Below are 11,212 nucleotides of genomic sequence, written 5' to 3'. Positions count from 1 at the left end.
CAAGAGGAAACCCATACTCACCTGGCACGCACCTGGGACTAACCAAATTGCAGTGCCACCCAGGGCTGGGACCCTGAAGGACCTGCCACCTGGGCCATTTTTAAGCCCAATCCCAACCTGCCCAGGTTTTGAGTCACTGAGGAGTGGTCTGTCTTGGGTGGCAGGACAGCCTGAATGAGAAGAACCTGGGCCATAAGGGAACGCCAGCACCTTATGGTGATGATGCTGTGTCCCCTCAAAGCCAGTGTGAACTGCTCCAAGGAGTGGGAAGATATGCTTCCTCCAGCCACTCAGGTTTCATGCCTGTATCAGAAGCAGGTGAGTTTCTTTGACAGTGTGGGGGGGAACCTGGCTATTCTTTCCTTGGTGCCTCCTACCTGGGCAAGAGGGACCCGAGCCTGCTGGCATGGCTTGGGCTGCTGCCTAAGCTGGGGTCTCTTCATGTCCAGGCATCGGGCCCTGGTGTGTGGCAGATGTCTGATGTGCAGGTGGGACAACCCTCCCTCGTTACCAGGTACCTGGTGGACTGGTGCAGTTTTGTTTGACTGGGGTTTAAAGACTAGTGTGGCATGTCTGGGAGGGCTGGCAGTGGGGTTTCCTGCTTCTGCTGCTATGGGAGCCTCTTGTTTGCCTGTGGTGGTGGGGTGGGACTCATAGTCCATACACCTGGAAACACTTTTTTAAATCATGGAGGCTGACTTCCAGAGAAGAAGTGTGATGGCTGCTGGGCTGTCTAACTGGCCAAGCAGTGGATGAATGATGCTGACTTACTCCTGCTTCTCCTGCACCTGCAGGTGAACGTAAGTTACACACGTTGTCTTTGGCTCTTCGAGGTAGATCACTTGGCTCATGCATCGATGAAGGATGCAGCTAGCAGCGAGAGTTAGTGTGAAGTGCAGGACACATAAATCATCAACACTTTGAAGGCATCTTGCGGCCCAAGGTTCCTCCTGGGGCTACGCCTGTCTGAGGGTTGCTTGAGTGTCAATGGCCCTGGAGCTCTACCAGGATACGGTTGGGGCTTTTGCAGGGGGTTCAGCTCCCTTCATCCTCCCAAGGGCAGACCCCCAATTGCCAATGCAGGCCCATCCCAGTCCTACTGCAAAAGTATACAGCCAGTGTGACTAGTCTTCCCTGCCTTGATGACATGAGTACCCAGTCTACCCTGGGCCTGTAAACCCTGGCATACCTGCTGTGTGCTGCATGTTTCCACAGCTGCTCATGTGATCCACCTTGGGTGCCCACTTCTGTGGCTATGACTGGGAAGGTCACCTGCCTGCCCGTGGATGCTAGTTTCCATGCGGGCCCCCAAGGGCTTTGGTCTCTGATCTGGAAAAAGGTGTAGTGCTGTGATGCCGCTGTGCAAAAAAGGGTATCCCCCTTCTTGTGCCCATGGAATTGGTCTGGCTCCCCATGCTTCGACATCTGACTACCCTTCAGATCAGACGTGACGACCCAATGAATTTAAGCATATTACTAAGTGGAGGGAAAGTAACTAACCAGGATTCCCTCAGTAACAGAGAGTGAAGAGCCCAGTGCCGTATCCCCATACAGCAGCAGGTGCGGGAAATGTGGTTTCCATTCTCCATATACTTTGTATTCACTAAACAGTAAGGTATGAAAATAAATTATTCATTTTGAAAATTAAATTCTTTCAGAAATTGTCCCAAGCAGAACATCAGGCTGTAAAATTTCTCCGTACACTTTCAAACATTGCCGTCAAACTCATCGATATGAGTGTGGGTGTTGTGTTACTAAGTGAAGATGAGTAAAATAATGAAATGTACAGACAGCTTCAAAATATTGCATATAAGAAAACAGGGCTCTTTACAGATGCCCCACACATTTTGCTTCCATTTGGACTACTAGATACTGGTTTTCGACTTTGACAGTGCACTGGAGCCTGCTAAACAGGTCTTGACGCCAGTGATCTTCACCCAAAACTGTTAAGTGTGAATTGGTAACCCCAATTGGCACACACTTTACTCCCTTATAAGTCCCTAAAATACAGTACCAGGGGTACACAGGGACAGCCGCGGTCGGTAGTGGGATGACCTGCAGGGCGTTGACGTGGGGAGGGGGAGGGGCAGGGTGGGGGGGTGGTAATGTATGGATTATGGAGTTTTACAGGTAAGCAAACATATAAATAAATAAAACAAATTTTGTTGCGTGCACTGCATCACCAAATGTGATGCAGTGCGCGCAACGAAATTCGCACAGGGAATAGGTGGTAAAGAGGTCCCCAGGGCTACAGCCAGTGCTTAATTTGTGCCGGTGCTTTCCGGTGCTTAGCACCGGCACTTCTTTCTCAGGGCCGGGGTCTATTGACATACCTGAGAGTGCTGACTCACATAGTGGTGGCAACTTGTATCAGACAATATCGGCACTTCACAACTGCCTCCAGGTGAAGAGCCAGCCGATTTGACACGGTAAATATATGCTTTCAGCCAGTGTTGTGGTGAGCCGCTGGATTTGTTCCTTTGCGCTGCAGTGTAGCCTTTTCAAGATTCAATGCCACCCACGTTATCATGATGCAGACACGCACAGCGCACAGCCATCCGCCCTAGCATACTGCGCAGCTGCGGCGCTGCGTTATTCAGTCTGTTAAAGAAGCATGCAGCCTGTCCTCGTGTGGCAGCAGCAGGCCTCGGAAACAGATCAAAATACAGTAAGTAAAAATAACGCTGCTTTTCCTCAGGTAGATAAACTAACTGTCACGTAGTAGGCTTATGTTGCTACGTTATGCTCGAAAATATCGTCCGAAGTGAGTAAAATTATCGATGGCTATGCAATGCGCGGCGCCTCCAGCACACACAGACCGGCCTGATTATCTGCGTCAGGTAATGGCATCATTCATTGAACGGCCTGGGTGGGGTTGAGAGTATCTGTCCTGCACAAGTAGAGCATTCTAAAGGCAAAAAATTAGGTGTACTGGCAGAGTGTTTTTAGGGGTCCATTGCACAGCCTTCAGCAGCAGCTGCCTACTTGTGTGCAACCGAAACAAGCCCTAGAAGCCATGACTATTGTTCTTTTTCACAGTTTAGAGCACTATATATCAGGCGTAACTGACTGGTTTGAGGGGTTTCAAATCTAAAATGTAGAACAGTGATACTCAACATGCTAGCCAGCAAGGCATACTTTTTTAAATAATAAACGACGAGCTAGTTTGTAAAAATACTTCACAATCTCTGAGATGCAAATATGGTATACAACATTCTAGAGTGTGGAGAGCGGCTGTGGCAAAGTAAGGCACCACTTTTGTAAGATGCAGCGTGGGGTTACCACAACTGGAATGACTGGGGCTTGGGTCGGGGTTGATAGAGGTCTATGGTCAGACTCCACGCTGCTCTGCTTTTGTGACCGAAATCACACGCAATATAACAACCCTATCTGTGAAAGACTAGAAGCATTTTCTGTTGAAGCACCGACCTCTGTCATGATCAAATTAGATGTAGATGGGGAGCTTGACCGTTTATATCCTGCATATTGGACACTGAATCGCCACTCCTATTATTGGGACTCTAGGGCATTAAAATGTGTCAGTCTGCCATGGCCAGACGTGAATTGGACTCCATTGAATTTGAATCACAAATTTCTGCTGCAGATGCACACAGACTATTTCGCTAGAATAATGCTATGGTGCTACCCCTTCGAATGAAAGTGACCTATATCCTTCAAGTTTTTATTGGCAGATGGCCCTCTCCAGCCCCAAACCCAGGATCAGGTAGTCATTATCTGTGTTTTTTTTGCTGTTCAGGATTTAGTTTGTAAAGCATGGGTGTACAACATAGGTCCCAGAAGGCCGGAACTGGGTTACAGTTTTAGGATATCAAAATAAGATACATTTGTATACAAAGATGGTAAAAGGAAGTCATTCAGATAGTCACTTTTAATTCTTAGAATATGGGATGGTGCCAGCCCTTCTAGACATACTTTGGACACTGCTACTGTACCTCCATATGGGCATGGGCACTTAGACATACAGTGGTCAGCATGCCTGGCCATTCTACTCATGCTTTCAGCACCACTGTAGAGTTTACTCGAGAAATAATATCTCAGTTAACAAATCCTGCATTGCTAGAATGCAAAAGTTGTTTCTCATATCTCTCATTGATCAAGCTGCTCCAGTCGTGATTAAAAACCCTTGAAAATAAGTGACTACAACAAGTCTAATATCCACCATCTTCAAATGTTGTTTTGAGGAATAGAAGGTTACACTTGTGTTTTTCCATAGTGAGAATACCAGTGACAAGGGTTGTGTGACGTGCAGTGGCACAGCAAGTGTGCCATGGGCCCTCTGGTAAAGAAGGACTTTGGTCACCAAACCCCTGGTTAGGTAGTAAAAAGATACCGCCACACTATAAATTGGGGTGCAGTGGACCCTTGCAAACCCTGGGGCCAGGATGCCACTGCACAGTGTTTTAAACAGAAATATAGAAGTGCAGGTACTCACTAGAGTGAACTTGTTTGTTACTCAGAATTGGCAGTTCTCTCCCATTAAATGAAATTGCTGAGAGGTGCAGGTACTCTCCCTTTCAAGTTCAAGAAGTGCAGGTACTCAATCGCAGACAGTACCTGCCCAATTAAAGCATGGCCACTGCACCTACTGGAATCGTGATAGCTGTACCAGTTTGAAGTTGTGTGAAGGGTATAAGATAAGTAGAGGGCATGCATGGACAGAAACAATTTGAGGTAGTATTGTAAAACCTACTATGTGGAATGATGGTTTGTGGTTCTGGAGTTGGTTTCTGTCAAAATGGTGCAAAGCAGAACACCATAGTGTAGGGGTGAAAGTTTTTATAAAGTGGCCAGTGGCTGTCATAAACCTCACACGTGCAGCTTCGTGGCATGTGCCTGCATTCACCATATACTCTAAAGAAGGATTTGGCTACAATCAAGACTGACTACAAATACAGGATCCTATTTTTTCGGGAGAGGGGCTACGATCTGGAGTAATCTGGAAAAAAAATTGCATATTTTTTATTCGGTTTGCACATGGGGCAACCCAGATGTGTTTATCCTTCCTCAACAACCACATTGAGCTGTGGTGGTAGATGTATTCCCAAAACTAAGACATTTGGTGTGACTTCATGGGGTGGCAGGCATACAGCACTGCTGGTGCCTCTAAGGCCCATTATGGTGTGTTATGGGACAACTGATTTGTGAGCCCTACTCTCTGTGCTGCCCACTGCTGAGGACGCATGACACATACATCCTGTGCTATATGTTAGTGTATGAGTTTAAATCCATATGAGTCCGTTCACAAAACAATATTCCCACTTTAGCTAATTCAAATTGAAATTGCTGTAACACACACATGAACATAACATTAAGGAGGTACTTGATGGTGCAGTTATGGCAAATACTATTCACCCACCATATGCACACTAGTTTCATTGATGGTGAGATCCTGCTCTTTGACAGAACCTTTTGGTTTATTTTGTCACATACGATATGTAAAAGTTGTAACTTTGAACTAGTGACGTACAATTCGACTCTGCTAAAAATGACAAAACAGAGCACCTTTGTGCATATCAATATTGTAATTTCCCCCAAATTGGCACACACAGACTGGAATATTTCACAGGTCCCTTTTCAAGGCATTAGTCATGTTAGCCACTTTATTCCAAAATTGTGCTTTAAATGGATTTTTTCAGAATGTACGTGGGGTGGGGGAACCTCCTATCAAAACCTTACTTGAGGCAGGCTCCCTTGCTGAAATTCAGTTTGGGTATTCCCTCTGGCTTTCAGCAGTGCCAGTTGAGGATGTGGGTGGAGCCAGTGGAGGAAGTGGGTGGAGCTGGGGAAAGTGGGTGCGGCCACCTCCAAAATTTTGAGCACCAGTACTTAATTTTTTACAAATTAAGCACTTGCTACAGCACAGTTTTGTGCCAACATAGGTGACCCAAGCAAAGTACTGAAAGCTGACCTGCTATTCCAGACTGCAGGAGCAGTGCAAACTCCTCAAAATCGACTATGCACTCACCATGTGTGGCACAGTCAAATGCACTGCCTCCAATATATGTGAGGCACTGCTAAGGTAGGCCTCCTCATCCCAGGAGGCAGAGTGCAGTATATTAAAGGTGAGGACATATACTAGCAAGCATTTATGTCCCTATAATGGCTTTTCCAACTGAAAACTTCTATAAGTGATAGCTGTCCGTAGGATGACATGGGTTGCCTACCGGGCACTCTCGAGATTGGAGGCTCCATTATGGTACCACTAAAATTTGTCATGTTTGGTGTCACAACGTACCTTCTCACCCCTGACACAATTCTCATGCCCTGCGTGATGTGGCATGCACCTAGGGGGCACCTTAGAGATTGCCCATCTTGTTGCCCCAGCTTCTCTTTGCTCTGGTTGACCAGCGCACACCTGCTGCCATCAAGACAAAGTTCTGACCTCCTGCCATGCAGCGTGGTCACTCCCAAGAGTCAGGAACAAAGGCATGAGCAGGGAGGAGGTCACCTCTCCTCCCCCCTCACGCATGCTAATGAAGTGGCACATCAGATCAGTGAGCTGCAAAGGCTGCACCACCTCTGATACGCATCAGGGCTGACTCCCAGTGGAAGAAACAACCGTCCCCCTGCCCTATGCACATTTGCACCTGGGACAAGGCGGAGTAATTAGGTATGCAGGAGGTGTACACCTCCAGGTAGGCTGGCCACACCTCCAGGGTGAGCTACCTGAGCTGTACACCTAAAAGAGAATTCTGGCATCTTTAGAAAGGCAGAAGTAGTGGGTTCTGGATAGGAAAGGTGACCTACACCCCCAGACATGGTAATGTTAGGGGCGGATAAGCTGCAGGGACTAGCTGCCCAATGGCTACTAGCTGCCACACCTCTAGCTCCCCAAAATCTAGTATTTAAGGGACCCCCCTGACACCAGAACCTCTGTTCTGATCACCTTGCTTTAAGGAATTACACAGAAGGGACCAGGGGCGTTTGGTGACATTTGAAAGTGGTGGGGCGTAAACTAATTTGCATATTGCACCGCAGCGAGCGAGCCCGAACCACCTTGCATCCATCCATACATCATTCATGCATCCACCCATCCTGCATCCATACATCATTCATTCATGCATCCACCCATCCATCCATCATGCATCCACCCATCATGCATGCATCCACGCATCCATCCATACATCATTCATGCATCCACCCATCCATCCATCCATCCATCCACCCACCCATCCAACCTGCATCCATCATTCATTCATGCATCCATCCACCCATCATGCATGCATCCATGCATCCATCCATACATCATTCATGCATCCACCCATCCATCCACCCACCCATCCTGCATCCATACATCATTCAGCTCTGGAAATCTCTTATGATCTTCAGATCACATGCAAATTGTGGCAAGACCTGAGCGGCGTTTTATCCTTCTGAGGAAGATAACATGTATGTCCCATTGCTTTGGGCCACAGCATCATGTTTTATGTATTTACAGCAACACGAAGGTAAACGCAATGGCAGAAAGCACTACATACATTTACATTTTCGTTTGGCGAGAGCCCTCACTGGGGCGCCGAGCTGTGCATGATTGATGCAGACAGAGAGCGAGGCCCAGCCACCTCGGGGTGCCCTGCGTCATGACGTGTGGCCGGCTAGTAAGATTACACAGAAGGCACATTACTTGCACGATCTCTGTAAACACTCCAAGGTTTACCTCTCGCACGCGCCGGCTCCTCGTTAGATAAATATAATGATGGTATCTGCGCTTGCCAGCCATGCTTGCCAGCGGCGAACCAGCCCTCAAACATGCCAGGTTACAATCTTCACCAGAAACAGCCAACCTCTATGAAAGGAACGTCCACAGAGCTTGGCAAATGGCCTTGCTGGAAGGAGCCCTCTGTACGTCGTTGTTAAAGCCAGAGGTCAACAGGAAATCGCTGATTGACCGGAAGTGGGGTGACATTCTGAGATCTTAAAGCTTGGTTATTCGAGAGAGGAAACTCATTAATACACTAAAGGGGCCCAACGCTGATAGGTTCTCTTTGATTAAACTGTGCATTTTGGAATACAGACCGGGAAGTGTTGTCTTTCTTCACTTTTCCCCTTGTGTGACCTTTATTGAGAGATAATGCATGTTCAAGAGCAAGTCTGACATGTAACAATAACAATTGTATATTCATGAAACCTTTGGGCGTTCTTGTGCAGCAGAACTACACCGTTGTCCTAAACGTAGCTGTAAACAAAAACAAAAGTTCCATATGTAGTAGGATTACCTTAGTGTTAGCGCTTATACGGAAACTTCTCCTGGTGCTGCAGGGGCACAGGTTACTCTACGCCCAGAGCACGCCCATTAGGAGACCGAAGGGCTCCGAATGGGCATGCGCAAAAAAGCACGAACACAAGTGCGCATGCGTGGGCACGGGTAAAAACTTCAACCTCCATCCCCACGCATGCGCACTCGTGTTGCTGCCTGCCTGGTGACAATCATGTCAATCAACATGACGCCTCCCGACGTCATGCTGACTGGCATGCATTGTCAGTTCTCCCTCGGTGTCTCCTGCGGGCGGCTGCGGGCGGAGGGGCTACGCCCCCACGCCCCTATGGACGCACCGCGCCTGAAAGGGACCAGTGTCACTGACAACAGAAACTTGAACAAACAAAGAGTAGGATACTCTGAACCTGTGGCAACACTTGTTTGAACTATATAAATGAGCCTCGTCCTTGACTAAAACTCGGCACTCCCTGGCAGAGGGACCACTGTAGAAACGAGAAGCAAAGTCGGACTCCCTTGGACTAGTGGGACTTGTCCCCTGCAAAGTGCAGGTAAAACGACGCTCCGGAACCGAAGAATTGCTGACTATTGTGCCCTCCGAGGTATTGGCAAAATCCAAATGGACTAGTGCATTGTGGGGATAGTACTCTGGACATCACCAAAGTTTCAAGCTTCTACCGCACTTCCCTGGACACCCAGACATCGAAAAAGCTCCAAGCTGAGCTTAATGCTGCCACTGGTTGTTGACTAGCAGTCCATTCAACGATCCCTTAATTCGATGCTGCATTAAGAGGACACTCCACAACACATGGTGACCGACATCATCAATGAGCCCGCTGTTGTGCTTTTGCATCTTCTTTCCAGCAGCACCATGTAAAGTGGTAAAACCAGCCCCCCTCCACGGCTCAGGTTCAGCACCAGGGACAGCCAGGTCAATGTTGCACCCGGGCTCCATGGGCCAGGTAAAATTGAACTGACTGACGTTGCCTGGTCCTGGGACCCACCTCATCTTTAACCTGCAAGGATACAGATCAGCTCGACCTGCAAGTGACCTATTGTCACTAGTGGTTACCGCAATGTTACATTTTCAATATATTATTTTGCACTGCTTTTATATTGCTTCAAAAATTCATAACTCAAGTTATGTGTATATGATCAAGTTCATGTGCCTAAATAAAGATAAATAACCACTCTACTTTTATAAATTGGCGTCAGATTTCTCTCGAATCGTGTCAATTACTTATCATCCATTTTAGTGTTCTGAAATGCTTAACCCATGTTCCCCTAGTAGACCCTGGCTGCTTTTTACCAGGACTGAGCTAAGGAATTATTAGTGTGAATCAAAGGACCATCTTTGAAGTATTACATGGTAAGGCAACACAGCTATACCACATAATATTCCACTTTCCTACAATGCACATTACATTGGGTTTTGTTCAGATACTACAGCAGCTATTAAACCACTGATATCAGACATTACCAAACATGGGGGTCAATTAGGATCGTGGACGGACTTGAGTCCGTCCGCGACCCCTGAGGAGGAGGGAACGTCTGCATGGGCTGCGGCGTTCCCTCCAAGCAGATTAGGATGTGACCACCAGGGTGGCGGTCACATCCTCTATCTTTAACATTGCGGCGGGTGCAGCTTGAAGCTGCACCCGCCGCAATGTTAAAAATGCATGCATCGCATTTGCATGCACAAAGCGGCAGGCACCGCGCGGTGCCTGCTGCTTTGTGCACGCAAATGCAGGGGGGGTACCATAGGTACCCCCCATGTGCACCCCCCTTCACCCAGGGGGCCCGTAACGGGCCCCCGAAGTGAAACTCCGTATGCTTTTCCACGGCAGAAAAGCCGCCGCGGAAAAGCATGTCATTCACACATCCTAATATGGCTGGCGGTGTCTGATAGACACCGCCAGCCATGGTAGAGCTTTTCCGCCGCGGTCGGAAGGCGACCGCGGTGGAAAAGCTGCAGACGGAATCCCAGGCCCACCGCCATCCTAATATGGCGGTGGGTCTTTTGAGGCTCCACAGCGGTTTTTCCGCATCCTCCGGGCCGGCGGTGGCTTCCGCCGGCCCGGAGGATGCGGAAAAACCGCTATCATAATCGGCCCCATGGTCTTTATGAAAGCTGGTTGAGTGCCTAAGAATATGCCTTTCTTTCTAAGGTTGACTAAAGCATTTCTGCAATTTAGAGTGTACCTTAAATTCATAAACTCGTGTCCAATCCCCCAGGCTGCCCAATCATATCTAGTTGTGAGTCAGGTTTCCAACCTTTGGCTGAATATATGTATTTTTTTAAAAAATCATTTGTATCTCTCGGTAAATCCTGTGTCAACGACTGCATTCCTGCCATTAAAAATGTTGAGGGTGTTTCTTTTGACACCAATGTTGATTTACTTGTCACTATGAACGCAAACTGTTATTACTGTTGGATATATATTTGTATAATTTGCTATAACAGAACCCCTCATCTCCTGTGAATTTGCATACTGTTCATTCAGATTACATGACATTATATGTACGGCTGAATCAATATATATATTTACAATGGATTATGCATGCCTTCAGTGTAGGTGTGAATGTTTCCCCTGCCAATGTATGTTTGGTTCTAATTACTCTTTATAAATGAATGTCTAAACTAACCCCCTTTGTTGCAAGATGTCTTTTTGTTATATGTACATAACCAGACTCTCAAGAGGCTATTGCGTTGCCCTTTCTTAAACGCATATTCTATTTTAACAGCGACTTCATAATCATTCCACGGCATGACGCTAGTCTCAGTCATCCATGTAAATGCACCTGCTGAGTGCTCAGTGACGTAGTTAAAAGCAGGTTGTCTGTCCTTAGTTATAAACTTACCTTTGTCAGTTTTAAAGTGTCTTTTTTGTTTCTCCCTGTTCCCAACGTAACGCGTGTTTTGAATATAAACTAAATACGTTTGTTTGAAACAACTTAACATTCTGAACTTGAATA

General features: G+C 47.2%; 1 non-coding gene across 1 annotated transcript; it reads left to right on the top strand.

Moving 5' to 3' along the window:
• Positions 1-822: 822 nt before the first annotated feature.
• LOC144800377 (5.8S ribosomal RNA) lies at positions 823-976 on the top strand. The gene has a single exon (XR_013604285.1). It is a non-coding gene; the product is annotated as a 5.8S ribosomal RNA (ribosomal RNA).
• Positions 977-11,212: the final 10,236 nt, after the last annotated feature.

Source organism: Lissotriton helveticus, chromosome 12, assembly GCF_964261635.1.
Source record: "Lissotriton helveticus chromosome 12, aLisHel1.1, whole genome shotgun sequence".
NCBI classification, from domain to species: Eukaryota; Metazoa; Chordata; class Amphibia; order Caudata; family Salamandridae; genus Lissotriton; species Lissotriton helveticus.
Note: the sequence above shows the minus strand (reverse complement) of the source record. Positions and strands in the feature narration are given on the sequence as shown.